This window comes from Bison bison, unplaced genomic scaffold (genome assembly GCF_000754665.1).
Source record: "Bison bison bison isolate TAMUID 2011002044 unplaced genomic scaffold, Bison_UMD1.0 scf7180017864180, whole genome shotgun sequence".
NCBI lineage: Eukaryota > Metazoa > Chordata > Mammalia > Artiodactyla > Bovidae > Bison > Bison bison.
In genome coordinates this window covers 9,572,579-9,593,705 of record NW_011494752.1, presented here as the reverse complement: position 1 = coordinate 9,593,705, position 21,127 = coordinate 9,572,579, and the positions used below count along the sequence as shown (strand labels likewise).

General features: G+C 45.2%; 1 protein-coding gene across 3 annotated transcripts in view; it reads right to left on the bottom strand.

The window, feature by feature from the left end:
• Nucleotides 1–20,529, bottom strand: part of SPECC1 (sperm antigen with calponin homology and coiled-coil domains 1) — a 208,012-nt gene extending 187,483 nt beyond the window's left edge. The window contains exons 1-2 of one of the 3 annotated variants that reach the window (XM_010842935.1): nucleotides 20,458–20,529; nucleotides 13,796–13,864 (exon numbers count right to left, since the gene is read on the bottom strand). The gene's annotated coding sequence lies outside the window, so the exon portion shown is untranslated. Of the gene's footprint in view, nucleotides 1–13,795; nucleotides 13,865–15,135; nucleotides 16,119–20,457 lie in introns of those variants that run through there. The other 2 variants (XM_010842936.1, XM_010842938.1) reach the window with 2 other exon arrangements.
• Nucleotides 20,530–21,127: the final 598 nt, after the last annotated feature.

Sequence of the window (21,127 nt, the reverse complement as noted above, 5' to 3'; positions counted from 1 at the left end):
CAGTGAGAAAATACAGAAACAAAGGAAAACAGTTAAGTAAGACAAAATAATAATAGTTAAGCCACAACACAGGTGCTGGACCTTCAGTTCCTCCTCAAGGGCTCTAGATAGCAGTCTAAGCCACGTCCTGAGTAGTACAGAGACTGACACCCCCACCAGCTGGAGTTAAGTGCATGCAGCCCACCAGCACGTACCTCAGACCCCCTGTAACCAGAAGGTTTTGGATGTAGACTCCTGATCACCTCACCACCAACCGTCAGAGAATTGTGTACAAGCTGATCACACCCCCTACAATACCCACCGCTAACACTGTCTTTAAAAACCCCTCCCTGAGAGACCTGGGGGAGTTTCGGTCTTTTGAGCAGAAGCTGCCCATTCTCCCTGCTGTTTGGCTCAATTGTTGTTCAGTCTCTAAGTCATATCCAACTCTTTTGCAACCCCATGGACTTCAGCACCTCAGGCTCTCTGTCCACAGGATTCTCCAAGCAAGAATACTGGAGTGGGTTGCCATTTCCTCCACCAGGGGACTCTTCCCAACCCAGGAATCAAACCTGAGTCTCCTGCATAGGCAGGCGGATTCTTTACCACCAGGGAAGCCCTTTTGGTTCAATCACAAAAGCACTAAAGCAAATGCTTATATAAACATGTATTTTAAAAGAAAGCATTTGACAAGTTCAAGACAGAATTTAAATTATAACTTTTAAAAAGAAATACCCACGGGCTTATTCGGGACATACTGTGCTGTATTTTTCCATGTACTATTTTCAGTAAAGCAGTTAGCAAACTTGAAAGATCATAATAACAAACATGTGCTTCTGTAACTCTGAAATTGTGACTAAAGGAAGTTCTTCTTCACCAGTTCATGCACACATTTGTGTTAAAAAACGTAACAATCTATTTTTCCCTGGAGAATACCCAAGGCCAGTTTAACTAAAGGAGGATGCTCATTGAAGTGAAGCTATCAAGTATGAGCCTAAGTGTTAATATATTCCAGAACAACAACAACAAAAAATCTTAATTTCCTCTGCCAACCCTGCAAATGCATTCCCTATATCACTGGGGAGACAGGTGAGAGAATGTAGAATGACCAACCAAAGGCCTCATTTCTCTCAGCAAAATCAATTTGAAGCTAGTAAGTAAACATATGTCCTCACAATGAATAGCAGGTTATGTCCAGAAGAACTATTTAAAACATCTTACTCTGAGGATACTACTAAAATCTTTCAACATGATTTCTCTCCAAAATAATTTTATTGAATTAGTATTTTTTTTTTAATTATAAGACTACATTTTAAAAATATTTTACTTTATTGATTTTTGGCTCTGCTGGGGCTTTATTGGTGCACGTGGGCTTTCTCTAGCTGCGGCCTGAGGGCTCTCACCGAGGCGGCATCTCTCACTGAGGACCCAGGCTCTAGGGCGCGCAGCCTTCAGTAGTCGCGGCCCACGGTCTCAGTCGGGTGCAGCGCAGGGGCTCAGCAGGTGCAGCGCAGGGGCTTGTGAAGTTGTTCTGAGGCATGTGAGGTCTTCCCAGACCAGGGATCGAACCCACATCCTCTGCATTGGCAGGTGACTCTTAACCACTCGCCCACCAGGGAAGCCCTAAATTTTAAAATGTCTGACGCTTACAGTCAACTGAAAAAGCTATAAGCTTACAGTCCTGTATCATTACAGTCTCAAAGCTAGACTTAGCCTACACCACCCTGTCATTTGTAACTCTTGTTAAAATGCCAGACTACAGCTCCTTTAAAGAAAAACAAACCCGGCGCATGGTGTCAGGCATCCTTTGTTGCTGCTTATAGTGACTAAGTCCCACGCTTCTAATACAGCTTTCATCTACTTACTACACATCAAAGGGTTTTACAGGGTTTTCTCTTTACACCTTAATTCAGTTTGTTCAGGATACTGTCACTCTTTCCCAGATAAAAATGAGGAAAATAAACTGAGCAACTTACAAAATAATATTGAGGATGATCAGGTGGAAGTTTATAAAACAAATTTGGCTGTGAGTTAAATCATCACTGAACCCAGGTCACAGGTACATGAAAATGTACCATATGAGGCTGTGTATTTTTGTGAATGTTTGAAATTTTCTGCGCTATAAGTTTAAAGAAAAAATAAAAGAAATTGAACAAATGACTTAAAAGTCACAAAGCAGAGACTTCCCTGATGGTCCAGCTGTTAAGAATCCACTTGCCAATGCAGGGGACATGGGTTTGATCCCTGGTCCAGGAAGATCCCACCAGCCACAAAGGAACTAAACCCATGCACCACAACTACTGAAGCCCCTTGCATCCGAGAGCCCCTGCTCACAAGAGAAGCCACCGTAATAAGAAGACCGAGTACTAAAACTAGAGAAAGCCCGCTCGCAGCAATGAAGACCCAGTGTAGCCAGAAACACATAAATAAAGATGGTAAAGATAAACATTTGAAACAGGGCAAGTGGTGGGGGTGCGTGGGGAGTCAAAGCAATACACAAAGAGTGCCTGGCAGAAAAGAAAACCCTAGTTCACCTATAGCTTGGTGGCTAGACACACCAGCGGTGTACTGTCACCTTTAGGGTGAGCTGTTTCAAAAGTCACCTTCAGCAATGGAATGATTCATTCCAGGCGAGTCATGTCCTACTGCCTTACTATTAATTACCTGTAAGACCAGCCTCAGATCTTATTATAGCCATGGTGGCACACAGAAGCCAATAAAATGTCTGCCATCCTGCAGAGAACTTGTTGTTAGCCTTACAAGAAATGCTGGAGGGAGTTCTTCAAGGTGAGAGCAAGTGAGCCCAGAAGGAAATTCAAATTCACACACACAAAAATTCAAGGAGCACCAGTAAAGGTAATTATGCGATTATAAATGGGAGTAAACACAGGATCCATCCTCCTCTGAACTGATTATTTTAAATTATGTGGTGAGAAAGACAGTGGGAGCAAGTAGTTGGAGTATACACGGGGTCCTTGGGAGGCACCCAGGAGGTAGGCCCTGCCTCACCTCAGAGAGTCTAGAGTTGCAGCCTGACCTCGAACGGAGCAGGTCTCTCTCTCCTTGATGCTACTTCAGAGCCTGAATACACTTTAATTCCTGCACACATCACACTGTTTATAATCATTTTATAAGCTTCTGGATTAGTCAGGATTTGCTAGGTTGCAAGTGACATGAAACTAATCTGAACTAGTTTCACAAAGCAAGAGGGAAGGAGGACCAGATTTCATAAATAAACCCTGGAAAGTGCAGGGGTGGATGTGGCCCAAGGAACCACTGGACCAAGGGAGACTCTCTCTGCACATCTTTCTGCCTGTCTCTCAGTGAGGGTGGGTTCAGGCCCCACCAGATTCATTGATTAATTAATTGTGCAAATATCACAATCCATCAATGCTAACACACCCAATATCCCTGAGGTCAGCACACCTCCTATGGTCGCCGCTAGATGGTCAATGCTGCTCAGGACGTGACAGAATAAGCTCCCTGAAAAGCACAGTAACTTGGCTTTCACTCCAGGTGGCCTCAGAGCTGACCGCAGTCCTACACTATTCCAGGCTTCACATCAGAGGACCATCGAAGGAGCGGTGTGAGTCCTGGCTGCTTTATCAACACAGTCTGCAGATCCCTTTAGGTGAGATAAGGAAGGGCCAGCATCAAATTCACAGAATGGGTGTCACAAGCCCAAAAGAAAACCCTGGAGACAACCTGGAACACTTCCACAACCACACACAACATGTTACCAGGGTTCTTGGTGGCAGAGGGGACTTCATCTGTGAAAAATCACAAACGACCTGGAGTCAAAAGTGACTTAGAAGAGAAGGTTTTAGGGCTTCCCTGGTGTTCCAGAGGTTAAGAATCTGCCTGCCAAAGCAGGGGTCACCAGTTCTTATCCTTGGTCTAGAAAGATCCCACACACCACAGGGCAACGGTAGTCACCACAACTATTAAGCCTGCGTGTTCTAGAGCCCGTGCTCCACCTGAGAAGCCTGAACATTGCAACAAAGGGCAGCCCGGCTCCCACAACTAGAGAAAGCGTGCACACAGCAACGAAGACTCAGTGCAGCCAGAAATAAAAGAATGGATGAATGAAGTTTTTAAAAAGAGGAGGTTTTAATAGGAATTTGATAACTAGATATTTGTTGGTATTAAAAGTTAATAAATTTTTAGCATGAAAAAATTATTTTAAAAAAGAAGAGATAAGTTCCCTGGAGAAGGAAAAGGCAACCCACTCCAGTACTCTTGCCTAGAAAATCCCATGGACGGAGGAGCCTGGTCCTCATGGGGTCCCAAAGAGTCGGACACGACTGAGCGACTTCACTTTCACTTTAAGCAGCTAACAGCACTTACACTTTCCTGTTTACATACAAATAAAAACACTGTATGATATAAACTATATGATATAAACTGTCTTAAATATGTCCAAAAGATCTTTTCATACATCTAAAATAAAAGGTGCACATAAAAAATATGTTATGGTTTAATTAACAGTATTTTTTTCTTTCTTAGTGGAACACAAAATAATTGTTTGAAAATGGATGGCACCTTAGATTTTATGAAATTGTGTTGACAGAGCACTCACTGTGCACTGGAGACATACACTTAGCCAAACAAAGATCAAGCTTATAAATTTAAAAAACAAAAAAAACCCACCAAAGACCAAGTTTCCACAGAACTCACACCTCCAATGACTCCCAAGAGGGTAGGTGGCTCTGGCTGCACCACACCCATTTCAAACAACTCAGACGAAAGTGATTAGCCTGGTCTGGGGACATGATATGACCCCTGGAAAAGCCTCTGTGAACAGGGAGTGTTAAGTCCTATGATGGTGTCAGTCTGGGTGATGGCCAATCCTTGTGCTCGAGGTGAGGTCTACTTCCGGAAGAAGACAGAAAGCAGCATGAAACAGACAAAAATCACAGTCGTTTCCATGTCTGTCCTGAAAGACTGTGGGCATCTAGAAGTGGGGTTCTTGTTCTATATTGAACAGAGTCCAATCTGGAAAACAGAATTCAAGAGCTGTAGCTCAGCAGAAGTTGAAGCTCCAATACTCTGGCCACCTGTGTGCAAACAGCTGACTCACTGGAAAAGACCCTGATGCTGAGAAACATTGAGGGCAAAAGCAGGAGGGGGCGGCAGAGGATGAGATGGTTGGATAGCATCACCGACTCAAAGGACATGAGTCCAAGCAAACTCCAGGAGATAGTGGAGGAGAGGGAAACTGGAGTGCTGCAGTCCATGGGGTCACAAAGAGACATGACTTAGCAAGTGACCAACAACAACAACAAAGCTCAGCAGAGGGAATTAACATGGGAACTGGTCACAAGGTTTGCAAGTGAAGCAAGTGATGCATGCTCAATCGTGTCTGACTCTTTGCAACCCCATGGACTGTAGCCCACCAGGCTCCTCTATCCATGGGATTCTCCAGGCAAGAATACAGGAGTGGGTTGCATTTCCTACTCCAGGGTATCTTCCCAACCCAGGGATCAAACCTGTATCTCCTGCATTGGAGATACTTTACCACTGCGCCACAAAGGAAGCCCCAAAAGGTTTGGAGAATGACCAAAACACTAAGTGGTGGTGGAGAGCAAACCAGAGACTCAGCAGGAGCCCTCCAGCATGTTTAATAAGACTGGAGGAGCAAAGAAAGGAGGTGGTGATACCAATCAGGGTTCTTGACCTTCTCCAGTCCATAGAAATTGACCAGAGGCCAGACAAGAAATTCAGGCAAGGCTTTGTTAGAGCCCCTGCTGCAGCTGGGCTGGATGAAGCACAAACTGATACCAAGATTGCCAGGAGAAATATCAATAACCTCAGGTATGCAGATGATATCACCCTTAAGGCAGAAAGAGAAGAAGAACTGAAGAGCTTCTTGATGAAAGTGAAAGAGGAGAGTGAAAAAGTTGGCTTAAAGCTCAACATTCAGAAAACTAAGATCATGGCATCTGGTCCCATCACTTCATGGCAAATAGATGGGGAAACAGGGGAAACAGTGACAGACTTTATTTTGGGGGGCCCAAAAATCACCACAGATGGTGACTGCAGCCATGAAATTAAAAGACACTTGCTGCTTGGAAGAAAAGTATGACCAACCTAGACAGCATATTAAAAAACAGAGACATTACTTTGTCAACAAAGGTCCATCTAGTCAAGGCTACGGTTTTTCCAGTAGTGGTGTATGGACTGAGAGTTGGACTATAAAGACAGCTGAGCGCCAAAGAATTGATGCTTTTGAACTGCAGTGTTGGAGAAGACTCTTGAGAGTCCCTTGGACTGCAAGAAGATCCAACCAGTCTATTCTAAAGGAAATCAGTCCTGAATATTTACTGAAAGGACTGATGCTGAAGCTGAAACTCCAACACTTTGGCCACCTGATGCAAAGAACTGACTCATTTAAAAAGACCCTGATGCTGGGAAAGATTGAAGGCAGGAGGAGAAGGGGATGACAGAGGATGAGATGGTTGGATGGCGTCACCGACTCATTCGACATGAGTTTGAGTAAGCTCCAGGAGTTGGTGATGGACAGGGAGGCCTGGTGTGCTGCAGTCCATGGGGTCACAAAGAGTCACACGACTGAGCACAAAGGGTCACACGACTGAGCGACTGAACTGAAATGAACTGCTGCAGCAGGGGATACTGAGAGCAAGTAATAGGTTCCCTTGCTCGCTCCCTGAGTGGGGGTGAGCTTGTTTCTCATGTTAGGTGAGGGTGGTGTTGAGTGCAGGGGGCATGCTCAATACCCTGCTTTTGTTCCCAACACTCTGCTTTTGCTCAAGGCTCTTCAAAAGTGGCTGCTGGGTTTTTTGGTCTCTTTGTATCTTTTGTCCAGAATTTATCCCAACTGCACAGACACAATTATTTTTAGCTCCATATAGTTTCTTTGTACTTTGTTGCTGGAAAAGAGGTGTGTCCAGGTGCAAGCATTGCAGCAAAGGCTCCCGTCCTGGCCTGTCTCAGTGGGACGAAGGCCAGAGGCAAGTATCCCTCAGCTGGAGCTGGGACCACCCCTGAGACACTGTCCAAGGCAGAAAACAGGGGTGATAAATCCCCTGGCTCCCCCTCCTCTCACATCCTGGTCTCCCCTGGGGCCTCCACCTGTACCTTTAGCTGGAGGCAGTGGCCAGGGGAGCAAGGGGATGAGTTTGGGGGTGAAGAGCCAAGTGACCAGTATCATCTTACTCGTCTCTGTATCTCCAGGGCCCATACCGGGACAAGGTTCTGATAGAAGGAAATCAACTAAATATAGAGAGAAACAGAATTACTACCAAAATGCAAGACACGAGGTCTGAATAGTACTCCCTAGACTGGAGAGAAGAGGTAACTTACTCCACACTGAGGACACAGGAAAGGGTCACAAAGGACATGGGGAAGGAAAAGGTGAAGAAATAATGAGCAGAGGAGCTTCCCTGGAAGTTCAGTGGCTAAGACTCCACGCTCCCCATGCAGCAGGCCTACATTCAATCCCTGGTCAGGGAGCTTAATCCCACGTGCTGCAACTAAGACCCGGCACCGCCAAATAAATATAAATATTTTTAAAGGAAAAAAAGAAACAGGGACTTCCCCAGCGGTCCAGTGATTAAGACTCTGCCTTCCAAGGCAGGAGGTATGGGTTCGATCCCAGGTTGGGGAACTAATATTCTACATGCCTCACATAGTGCAGCTAAAAGTTAAGAAAGAAAAAAGAAATAATCAGCCAAGGTTTGCCAATGAAACAAAAAGGTGAGGAAGTTGGGCAGGCAGGGAGCCTGCACGCCTGAAGGCAAGACTGTGAATACTTTTCAAGGAAACATAAAAGGTTCAGAGTCAGATTCCATCAAGTGCTTTTTCAGTTTCTCTTAAGGTGATTACATAGCTTTCCCCTTTCATTACTTACACAATGGATTAAACTATGTCCTAATATCAAAGCAATCTTCAATTCCATGAAGAAAATCTACTTGAAATTCTGCTGAATTCACCTTGCTGTTTTATTTAGGATAGTTGCATATATCCACATGTCATCTTTGTCTATGGTTTACTTTTGTGGGCTTGTACTCTTCTCCATCAGGATTATTTTGACTGTGAATTTAAAGTTCTGTGATTTCTTATTTTCTGACACATTTTGATAGCATGGGGGTTGTCATCATCAACCTCTGATAACTGAAGGACTCAGGATTTTGTGTGGAATTTTTACCCAGTCTCTGTCCTGTCATTCCTGCCACCCACTCTGGGGCTGGTTACCACCCCCATTGCCTCCACCCCAAGCCCCCACTCCTCGCCACCACAAAACCAGGTCTCTGCTTTCCAGCCATAGTGAGCGAAACTGTCACCTCATGGGTTTTACAGACGAAGCACAAAAAGGCCCTGCCCCTGTCTTGCCTAATTCCCCTCCCCGCTCATTTTCCATGCCTCCGTCTTACAGAAAGTCTTCCCTGATACGTTCCACCCTAGACCCATCCTGGCCTGTTCTCCTCACTTGTCTGTCTCCCCACCCAGAGCTAGAGCTTGAAGACTGAAAGTGTGCTTCATCACCAGCACCACCTCGGCACTGGCACAAGCAGGTACTTGCTTCCCAGTGATCTGGCAAATGCTGTGAGCCTGCGCCTGAGAAACAACAGGAGAAAATGTTGTCAGAAAATGACAGTCTGCGGGGCAAGTCTGGACCAAACGAATGGATCACATTCACTGACATACTGTCATTGCCTGCCTTCAAGCTATGGGCTTCCCAGGTGGTTCAGATGGTAAAGAATCTGCCTGCCAATGCAGGACACACAAGTTCTATCCCTGGGTCAGGAAGACCGAACCCTCTTTTGAAGAGGTCATGGTTACCCATTCCAGTATTCATGCCTGCAGAATCCGACGGACAGAGAAGCCTGGCGGGCTACAGTGCATGGCAAAAGAGTTGAACACGATTAAGTGACTGATCATGCATGCACGCCCCTTGAGCTATAAGAGCGGGAGGGGAGTGATTGTGAGACACTATGACTCCTAAAAAGCCTAGAATATTTATTAGTGCAGCTGGTTTTCTTTCCTGTGCTGACACTCACTGCCATCAGAACAGCCACCGCACCATGCTCTGAGGTCCAAGCCCACTTCACCCCAGAATCACATTCAGGTAGCACCTTCATGGACACTAACTATCATCACGCTTGTTTATTTTCAAGGTTTTGCTCCACACACAGCAGGGGCTGATCATAAACTCGGAAGACCACATGACCAGGAGGTCACGGGAACAAGTGAGGCCTGCCGGGTGGCAGATAGTCTACCACTCGGTTACTATAGCTGACACTAAAACACAGCAGATTCAACAGAGGCTAGAAATCTGGATTTTTATGTGAAATATCTTGATTATTAACATGTTGTCAATTAACAAGCACAGTCATTTATCTTGGTATCTGGGGGCAAATAAAAAAAACTCAGTTATATATAACTGAGTCACTTTGCTGTACAGCAGAAACACAATATATATATATGTATATTCTTTTCATATTTCTTTTCCATTATGGTTTATCACAAGATACTGAATATAGTTCCCTGTGCTCTATAATAGGATCTTATTGTTTATCCATACTGTATGTAATAGTTTACATCTGCTAATCCCGAACTCATAATCCTTCCCTCCCCTTCTTCTTCTTCTTCTAAGTCGCTTCCGTTGTGTCCGACTCTGTGCAACCCCATAGACGGCAGCCCACCAGGCTCCCCCATCCCTGGGATTCTCCAGGCAAGAACACCGGAGTGGGTTGCCATTTCCTTCTCCAATGCATGAAGGTGAAAAGTGAAAGTGAAGTCGCTTAGTCCTGTCCGACTCTGAGTGACCCCATGGACTGCAGCCCACCAGGCTCCTCCATCCATGGGATTTTCCAGGCAAGAGTACTGGAGTGGGGTGCCATCGCCTTCTATCTCCCCCCGAATTGGTTATTTTGACTACAGAATTAAGGATTTCCTTAAGATACTAACAACAAAGTGGACATCATGTATCAGGAGAAACCATTTGTATCTTCTAAAAATCAGTAAGTGGTTAATGTCTAAAAAATATTCTAGTCAGAAATCTCAACTGGAAAATGGAGGGGAGGATATTCCCTGATGGTGCAGTGGTTAAGACTGGGGCTTTCACTGCTATGGGTCAGGGTTTGATCCCTGGTCAGGGAAATAAGATCCTGTAAGCCATGTGGCGAGGCCAAAAAAACAAAAATGGGGAAACAGCATGAACAGGCAATTTACATTAAAGAAAATACAACAAGGTAGCAAGCATACACATTCTCAAGTGTATATACTCAGTAGTAACCAGAGAAATGTAAAATAAGAGTAAGACTGCAAAAGATTAGAAAGCTGGACAATGCCAAGTGTTTGCAGAGAAAAAGGTCTTTGGAATCCAGTGCACTCTGGGGAGATGCAGAATGGCGTGGCCTCGCTCAGAAGCAATCAATGATACTGACTGGCACACACTGTGAGCAGGCAGTCCCGCTCCTGGCCCACGTCCAGAGAGACTCTCCCAGAAGTCCATATGGGACATGTATGAGAGCTTCCCTCAGCACTGCTTGTAGTGTCTGGGCATAGAAATCAATGTGGGCATCCATCACCAGGAGGGAGAGAGGCACAGCTGGTGGATACACAAACTGGACAGTCACCATAGCGACAGGAATGAGTCATAGAAACATGGCGGTGAGTGATAACACTAGAAGAGTCTAACATGACACTACTTATGTAAATTAAAAATACCCTCCCATGGGGACGTCCCTGGCAGTCTGGTGGTTAAGAACCGGCCTTCCAATGCAGGGGACACAGGTTTGATCCCTGGTCAGGAATGAAGATCCCACATGTCTCGAGGCAACTAAGCCCAAGTGCCACAGTGAAAGATCCTGTGTACTGCGACTAGGAGTCCACACAGACAAAGAGAGAAGAAACAAAGGAGATAACAAACTAAATTTTTTAAAAGAGAAAAAATAAGAAAAAACATGCACACAAAACAATACACATTCTTGAGAATACATACACACAAGATGTGGATGTATTGGGTAGGGTAGAGATCTCCACTCAAATCCAAGTATTTGGGGAAGATTTGAGCACATTATATCATGATGGCATCAAGAGACTGAATACGTAACAGTTACATTTGGGGAAATACCTACAAATAAAACCACAATGATGCTCAAAAAAAAAAAGAATACATACAATAAGAGCGTGTGTATTAAACAGAATAGTCGGCCATGGTGGGGGTGGGGAAGAGAATGAGACAGTGGGCTACACAGAAGAAAAAGGAATAAATTATAAATTTATAAACTATAAACCAATGAAAGCACGAAAAACACAAAAGACGTGAGGGGCTCAGATGGAGAAGCTGTTCCTTTGGAGAAGGAACTGGCAACCCACTCCAGTATTCTTGTCTGGGAAATCCCATGGACAGAGGAGCCTGGTGGGCTACAGTCCATGGGTCGCTAAGAGTCAGACATGACTGAGCATGCACACACACACAGGTTTACATCACCATCCTCATCACAGAATACAAGTCAGCGACATGTGGATCAAGGATGGAGAAGAGATGCCTTTCCATGTTCTTGTAGCTGCTCCTTCCAGAAGCACTAACAGATACCAGCGTAAGCGCTTCACCCTGCCGGGGAGGCTCTGGGTCTATAGCTACATGTGGTTTGCTGTTTGGTCCTCAGAGAATTCTCAGTCTTGTGGGAGATTAAACTTAGACACAAAGTGAAGCAACAAAAGCCACTGAACACAGTCACAGAAGAGAAGTAAGGGATAAAATGCCCCATGGGTGGAGCCATGGCCAGAGTTTGGGGAGCAGAGCCTGTGGTGGAAGAGGTGACCTGAATGATCTAGGAAAAGATACACATGACACTGGGGATGGTCACGTGCCTTGCACCAGTGCTCTGCCACTGGTGACCGAAGACCAGCAAGAGAACCGATCACTTAACAGCCCAGTGGTCACCCCATGCTCTGCCCCTCAAGGCTGCTAGCCACGCAACAAACTTCAGCTTATTCCAAAGTCAGGAAATAGTGCTTTACCCGTAATACTCCAGAAATGCTGCTTTCTCCCGAGAGAGGGCAAAGGGCACTTGGTAATTTGGCTGGGAGAAGTCATTTCCAGGTATGGTTTCCATTTTTTTCCTGTGGAAAACAGGAGGGCCATTTTACAACAAAGGGTTAACAGGGCAGGCCTGAGACAGGCCTGAGCCAGTCGGCCCTTGGCTGGCACCTGGGAACTTGGATTTTGCTTCCTGATGTTTGCAGGACTGATAAGAGAGGCTCTTATTGCCCCTAAACTGTTTGTGCAAACACTGTTTTATGCTCAACACCTGCTTCCCTTCCAGGAGCCTGGAGTTTGGGTGGATACTAGGCAGAGGGTGCCCGGTGTGACCAGCACCCAGAAAAGACCTTGGGGCCCAGTCTCAGGAGAGCTTCCTGGAGGAATGTGCTTCAGCTGTGTTTGCACAGCTTGTCGCCGGGTGACTCCCCAGGAGAGGACTCTCAGAAACCTGTGCCTGGTCCACAGGGCTTGGCCCCTCTGGGCTCTTCCCTTTGCTGGTCTTGCTTTGTATCCTTCACAGTGATAAGTCACAGCCATGGGGATGACAATGTGAGAATGTGAGGAGTCCCGTGAGACCTCCTAGGAAATCTCTGAACCTGGGTGTGGTCTCTGGGACCCCCTCAACAACAGAAATTGATTCAAGATAAAAGGTAATATTGAAGAACAGACTTGTGGACATAGTGGGGGAAACTGGACTAAATACATACTTCTGCTTTCCTACCCTAAAATTCTTTGGAACGACAGAAATATTTTTAAACCACTAAATCAATAAGAGATCTGGGGAACAAGAAACAAGACCAGTGGCCAATGAAAGCACCTAAGACACTTCTGAGAGGCACAGCATACTCAGGGTCAGACTGCCCGACTGAACCACAACCCGGCACCAGCCTGGGAGGAGCCCGTCATGCAGGGTTTCAGGTTCCAGATCAGCAGAGGGAATGAGGGGCAGGGGTGGGATCTGACAAGGAGATGAACTGGGGCACGGCAGCCGGGATGGCCAAGCCCCTGGGACTCCTCCCTGCACACTGAGCGGCCATGACACGAGCCCCTGCCCTGGACCACAGAGTCCACGAAGCAGCACGTCACAGTCTCCAGCAATCACCAGAGGCAGCAAAGAGGCAAGCAGGCAAACAAGAACCCTCATGCTCAAGTATGAGCATCTGAAGGCAGATGCCCCAGGTTCTTACTCAGCGTCATGAAATGGGAACACCAAGTTAACAGGAAGACGTATGCCTGAGAGGGGAGTTAATGGAGCACATTGTTGTTGTTTAGTCGCTGTCGTGTCCGACTCTTTTGTGACCCCATGGATTGCAGTCTGCCCAGCTCCTCTGTCCATGGAATTATCCAGGCAAGAATACTGGAGTGGGTTGCCACTTCCTTCTCCAGGGGATCTTTCTGACCCAGGGACAGAACCAGTGAGCCTGCTGCCTTGCAGGTGGGTTCTTTACCGCAGAGCCACCTAGGAAGCCCAATGAAGCATGTAGAAGAAATTATTAAATGTCTTTGGAAAGATGGAAGGGAGGCATGACTATGAAAAGCAAGAGCCAACTGTTGGTTAAAATCTCTACATGGTGAAATTAAAAAGTGCACACAGGGGACATCCCTGGCAGTCCAGTGGTTAGGGCTTTGCCTTCCAATGTAGAGGGTGAGGGTTTAATCCCTGGTTGGGGAGCTAAGATCAAAAAAAAAAAAACAACATAAACAACAGAAGCAATATTGTAACAAATTCAATAAAGACTTTACAAACAGTCCACATCAAAAAAAGATTAAAAAAGAAAAATAAAACCCTGTCAAGGGAATTACCTGGTGGTCCAGCGGTTAGGGCTCGACGCTTTCACTGCTTGGGTCCGGGTTTGATCCCTGGTCAGGGAACTAATGGAGGTGTAGCAAAAAAAAAAAAAAAAGCAGGGTCAAGGGAAGTACTATTTGTGCAAAAAAAAAAAAAGGAGGACTTAAGAACATAATTCATACTTACTTGTATTTTCATAAAGTGTCCCTGAAAGGATATATAAGAAACTAATAACACTGGTTACCTGCTTTTGAGGTGACAGAGAACTTGGTGGGGAGACGGAGGGGCACCTTTTACTTACAGCTTTTAATACAGTATAATTTTTGAACACTGAATATCTTATTTATTTCAAAAATTAAATTTTAAAAAAGTAGAAACCTTGAAAATTGAATACATGATTTAAAAAAAAAAAACACTCCATAGATGGGCTAAAGAGTTGATGGGACAAAGCTAAACTAGATTTGTAGAATCTTCTAGAATGCAGCCCGAAAATGATAGAACATTTGACAGAAAAGTCAAGAAACATGAAGGATAAATTAAGAAATCTTAATATCCATTTTCATACTATTTTATTTTATGTTTTGGCCACACAGCATGTGGGATCTTAGTTCTCCAACCAGGGATCAAACCCGCGCCCCCTGTACCGGAAACACAGAGTCTTAACCACTGGACTGCCCGAGAGTCCCAAGAAATTCTAATACACATTTAACAGTAATTCCAGAAGCAGAAAATGAAGAGAATGGAGGAGGTAGGGAAACATTCAAACTTCCCCAGGGCCAAAGAAATATTTATCCACAGAATGAAAGGGACCACTGAGAACTAAGCAGGAAGAACAAGAGAAATCCACCCCAAGGCAAATAGTGGTGAGATTTTAGAATACAAGGAAAAAAGAAAAAATTGTAGAGCTTCAGAGAAATAAACAGGTTAACAAAAAAACCAAACAAAAAAGTGAGAATCAGATTACAAAGACTTCTCATTAACCACACTAGAGGCCAGCAGAGAATAAAGAATTATCTTCAAAACTCAGACATTTTTAACCTAGAATCCTATACCCAGTCAATGGTATTCACGTGGAAAAGCAAAGTTTTTTAATATTTTTAAAACTTATGAAGGCTCAGAAAGTTTACCACCCATAGAATCTTTAGGGGAAAAAAATTTACTGAAGGACTCATGCGATCAAAACAACTAATGAATCCAAAAATGAGAAAAACAAGATAAAACAGTCAGTGATGAACAAATAATCAGTTAAACATATAACTGTTGACACATAATGTACAAAACCCCCAAATCTCATATATACAAATTATCTTTAAACATCAAGAGAAAAAATGCTTAGGTATGTGCGAAAACTTACGGATACCAAAAGAGCTCAAATTCATCTATCATCAGGGAAATCCAAGTTAAAACCGCAATGTCATACCCACCAGAATGACGAAAATAAAAAAGAAATTACCAAGAGTTGGCAAGGATGTGAGGCAACCACACATGCTTCTCGGGTACATAAGCTGACGCAACCACTATCGCAAACTGTTTGGCAGCATCCGTAAAGACTGAGCATATGCACACTCTATGACCAAGCAGTTTCACTTCTAGATATGCACTCAACAGAAACGCATCCATCCAGCCAGCAAAGACGTGTACTAGGATGTTCACGGCGCACTATTCATGATAACCCCAAACCACCTAAAGCCAGCCAAGGCAGAATGGATATCCACATCGTGATACATACAAACAGTGGAACGTATACAGCAATGGAATGAACAAACCACAACCACACTCCAGAATCCTACAAATTACACAAATGCAATGTTGACAGAAAGCAGCTAAATACAAAGGAGCACGTACTGTACAATTCTATTGCTATCAAGTACAGAAACGGGAAAACCAGTCTATTGTCAGAAATGGCAGGGGTTATCCTTGGCAGTGAGCAGCAGGATGACAGAATCTGGAATGTGGGAAAGGTTGGTCTTATTTTTGTTTGTTTCTTGTTTTGCCTGCTGGTTAAACATGTATTTAGTTAGTCAAAATTCATCAAGCTGTTAAGATGTGTATACCTTTACATGTTCATGTTATACCTCAATAAAATGGTGTCTCCAAATTCAAGGGTGCCAAACACAAGCAGAGTAAGAACATGTAACTTTGTTCTTTGTAACTTCCATGTCTTGAGAGAAATAAAATAGAACAAAACGAAAAAAAAAAAAAGAAATCCTCAGTCAACCCAACAAAAAATAGGAAAAGGGTGGAGGCTGTCAGGAAATAAGCACAAGACATTGAAAACATAAAACAAGACAGCAGGAATAGGACCCAAAATAACATTAATAAAATATAAATAGGTTAAAGTCATTGATTGAAAGATAAAGATTTCACGCCCATTAAGATGGCTACTTTCAAAAAAAAAACAAACAGAAAATAACAAGCATTGGAAAAGATAAGGAAAAACTGGAACTCTTGCACACTGTTTCAGGAATGTAAAAAGGTACAGCTGCTGGGGAAATAATAAAGCGATACCTCCAAAAATTAAAAACAAAATGATCATACAATCTTGAAATGTGATGTCTGGGTAAATACCCAAAAGCACAGAGAGCAGGGTCTTGAAGAGGTGTTTGTACACCCATGTTCAGACCAACATTACTGACAACAGCTGCATGTGGAAGCAACCCAGATGAAATAACATGCAAAATGTGGTCTGTATGCACAATGGAATGCTATTCAGTCTCATAAAGAAAGAAAGGACACCTGCTACAACATGGACTGACCTTGAGAACACGACAGTAAGAGAAAAAAACCAGTCACAGAAAGACAAATTCTACATGAGGTACCTAGAACAGGCAATTTCACAGAGACAGAAAGTACAGTGGCGGTTACCAGGAGCTGGGGGCAGGGTGGGGTGTGTATTGTTTAATGGGAACAGTTTAGATATTGCAGATGATAAAGTTCTGCAGGTTGGCTGCACAGCAACATGAATATACTTACTACTAGTGAACTGTACCGGAGAAGGCAATGGCACCCCACTCCAGGAATCTTGCCTGGAAAATCCCATGGACGGAGGAGCCTGGTAGGCTGCAGTCCATGGAGTCACCAAGAATCGGACTCGACTGGGCAACTTCCCTTTCACTTTTCAGTTTCATGCACTGGAGAAGGAAATGGCAACCGACTCCAGTGTTCTTGCCTGGAGAATCCCAGGGACGGGGGAGCCTGGTGGGAGGCCGTCTTTGGGGTCACACAGAGTCAGACACGACTGAAGCGACTTAGCAGCAGCAGCAGCAATGAACTATACACTTAAAAATGACTAAAATGGTAAATTTTATGATATGTGTATTTACCCTAACTTTTCAAAAAAGACAAACATTAAGGAATAAAACAAAATCTTCCTGTTAGGTAATCACAAGAGTAACACCTAAAACAAAACACAGAAAATCAAAAATAAATTAATATTACTAGAAGATATGCCAGATAAAGGGCTTCCCTGGTGGCTCAGCAGTAAAGAATCTGCCTGCAAAGCAGGAACTGCAGATGTGGGTTTGATCCCTGGGTCAGGAAGATCCCTTCTGGGAGCGATGGGATGGGAACCCATTCTAGCCAGGAGAATCCCATGGACAGAAGAGCCTGGAGGGCTACAGTCCACGGGGTCGCAAAGAGGTAGACACAACTGAAGTAATTTAGCACGAAGGCATGCATACACATTGCTTATAGGGTTCCCAGATGGCTCAGTGGTAAAGAATCCACCCGTCAATGCAGAATCCCCTGGAAAAGGAAATGGCAACCCACTCCAGTCTTCTTGCCTGGGAAATCCTATGGACAGAGAAGCCTGGTGGGCTACAGTCCATGGGGTCACAAAAGAGTCAGACACGACATAGTGACTAAGCAACAACATTGCTATGGCTGGCTCATAAATGTATATATTTAATAATATTACAAAAACAAATAGAACAAAAGAAAACCATTAGGGATCACAGTGGAAGTCCTTAACACAATTCTCAGAATCAATAGGTCAAGCAAAAAATAAGGGTCCGGAGAATATAAATTATACTTAGTAAATGTGAGATGAACATTTAATTTTGTACAGGGAAAAGTCACTAAAACTGACAGCTTGTTAGACTACAGATTAATTTCTATTTTTCATCTTTCAGCACTATGGCAGAATTGAAGTCCCCAAACCTTCCACCTACAAACTATCTTTTAAAAATGCTAAATACACACACACACACACTTTTTATATGAAACTTTGGACTCAATGGACTAGAGAAAACAGTTGAAGCCAAAATTCAACACTGATAGAACTCGCAAAGAGGGTACTTCAGGGAGAAGGCGGGTGATCCAAAAAAGAGAATCTGTGGTCAGGAAGGAATGAAGAGGGAGGATGACGGTAAACAGGTAGATACATTTAATACATCTAGCTAACAAATAATAGCTAATAAACAAATCTAGCTAATAAATAATCTAAACAATTATCTAGCTAACCTAGAAAATAATAACAGAAATAATGTCTAATTTGAAGAGTTAAAGTAAGAATAGAGCCAACACCAAACAAGAGGTGACAGGAATTACAAGTTCTTGTCTCCATCAGGAGGACTGATCGATTATATGATCGAATCTTTCGACTCAAAAGGCTAAAATTTGAGTAAAATAAACCCAAGTTAAGGAGAAAGAAAAAGAACAGAAATTAATGACAGAAAAAATCAATAGGATTAATCAATAAATCCAAAAGCTAGTTTAATCAATAAATCCAAAAGCTGGTTATTTGAAAAGAAGTAAGCAAGCATGAAGCAAGTCTGGCCAATTAAAAAAGAGAAGAGGTGGACACACATGCACGCATACACACACACAAGTAAATATAAACAGGAAACAGCGCACTGCAGACATGGAAGACTTATTCTCTTACAACAGACTACTATACATAACATTATGTTAACATAAGTTAAATTTCTTTTTTTTTAAACATATATTAAATTTCAACTGTGCTGATGATTTTCTAGGAGGACATAAAGTATTAGGTTGAAGAGGCAGAAAATCTTAGAAAAGCCAATCATGGAAAAAATGGAAAGGGAGTTAAATTCTAATACCAACTTCTTTAAAAAAAAAAAAAAAACACCACCACCAGCAGTCCAGGCAGTCTGCAGTCAGATTCTGCCAGACTTCGGGACCAGATCATTCTGCTTCAGAGCATGAAGAAAACTTTCCCCTCTCCACCACTGAGGACAGTATAACCTTGATTATGAACTCAGACATGGGAGGAGGGTGAAAAAACATAACACCAATCTCTTATCAATACAGATCCCAAAATCCTAAATAAAATGTCAGCCAACTGACTCTATCAAACAACCCATACATGCATTTTAAATTATCCCAGGATTTTGGCGACAGAAAAACTAGCAAAATAATCTCCTGTGATGTTAACAATGTCAAGAAGAACACTACATGGCCATATCAGTACATGCTATACAGAAGCATACAGGGAGGGGGTTGAAAGCCACAAAACAGAAACTGACTTAATCTGATAAAGAAGATCCTTAGTGAGGAAACTGGCAACATTCCCCTAAAACCAAGCCCAGGACAAAAATGTCCTATTTAATAGTCAAGGCTCTGGAGAGGTGGTCCATAGAAAACAAGAAATGAGTACAAACATCAGAAAGAGACCTCTGTTGTTTAACAGAAAAGAAGATTGTCCACGTACAACAAGCAGACAAATCAACTGGAAAAAGGATTAAAACGAAGAGACCTCAGAGAGGACGCTCCAGGTCTAGTTTGGGGCACAAATCAAAGTTAGTTTGCTTCCTGACTTCGTCCTGCAAAGCTGTTTTCTGTAGAGTAAGGCATCGGGGATGACAGGCTTGCCCCCACCCCCAACCTCGTCTCCCATCTTAAATGAAACAGCATCTTGTTTGAAACTAGATGACAGAAATCTTCTGAAACCAAAATTTGACTTGTGACGACTCAGCGGCGCTTTATCTGCTGCCTGCAGCGCCCGCAGCTGCTGATGGATAAGCGCGTCACGGCGGGCGAAATGCTCCCGATAGAGGGCAAGGGCGAGCAGCCTCCGGGAACGCGTCTCTCCAAGCAAGCAGCGCTCATTATATAAACTTACCTGCTGGCAAACGCAGCGCCCACACCTCAAAAATGAGATATTCAGGGTCCGAATTCCCTTTTTTAAAAAGAATTCTAAAACTAACGGCATTCCCCGGATGCGCGAGGAGGAGGCGTCCCCCTGCGCTCCTGACAGGCTGCGCATCCCGGGCCACCGGGCATCCCAACGGCGCCCGGGTCCAGGTGCGCCACGCCGGCCGGGCTAGCGAAGCGGGGCCCACGGTTCGCAGGGGCCGGACCCCACGGCCGCCCCGCCTCGCAGCACCCAGGACAGCTCCCGCGGGGCCGCTCCGGGGGCGCCTCTGGGGGCCCGTGTTCGCGGCGCCGGCCTCCGTCCAGCGCTCCCGGACACTCCTGGCCCGGAGGGGAGGCCAGTCTCCTGCCGCGCCACCTGCGACACGGGTCCGGCCGCCCGGGTTGGACGGGCCGGACGCCGCCTCAGCGAGGGGCAGCCCCGCAACCCGCGCCGGACCCCGCACCCCGGACCCCGCACCCTGGACCCCCCATTCCGGACCTAGACCGGGACCCGCAGCCCGAGATGACCACGCGGCTCAGACGCGAGGCGAGAATGTTCAGCGCCGACCCCACTCACCCGCCAGCTCCCCTCCGCAGCCAGCAGCCGCCGCGGCTCCCGCGCTCCCTCACGGACTTCCCGAGGGGCCCCCGCCGCCGACGCGACGCCCCGACGCCGCCTGCAGGGGGCGCGCGCGAGCGGCGCGGGGCAGCCTGGGAGATGTAGTCTCGCGGCCCTGCGCCGTCTCCCGCCCACGCGGTGCCCAGACCGCAAAGCTCGGTGCCTAGACCGCTAAGCGTGGTACCTGATCCGCAGAGCTCGGCACTCGGACCGCAGAGCGCGGTGCCTGAACCACAGAGCTCGGTACCCGGCCGACCAGCGCGGTACCTGGACCTCAAAGCTCGATAGCCGAACCGCAGAGCTCGGTACTAGGACCGTTCAGCGCGGTACCGGAACCGCCCAGCTGGTACCTGAACCGCCAAGCGTGGTAGCCGACCAGCTCGGGAGGACCTGGTTGGAAACTCAAACGCCCCCTCGCCGCGGCTCCGCAGCGTTTGCTGCATTAAAAATTCTGGGGGTGGGGCCCAGCAATCTGCCTTTTGCAAGCCCTTCAATTGATTCTTAAGTTCCCTTAAGTTTGAGAACATCTGCTCTAAGTCCCACGCACCCACTCTTCTCCAAGGGACCTCAGCTCACCTGTGGCATCAGGTATATATATATGTACACACACACCAGTCCATCCCCAGGG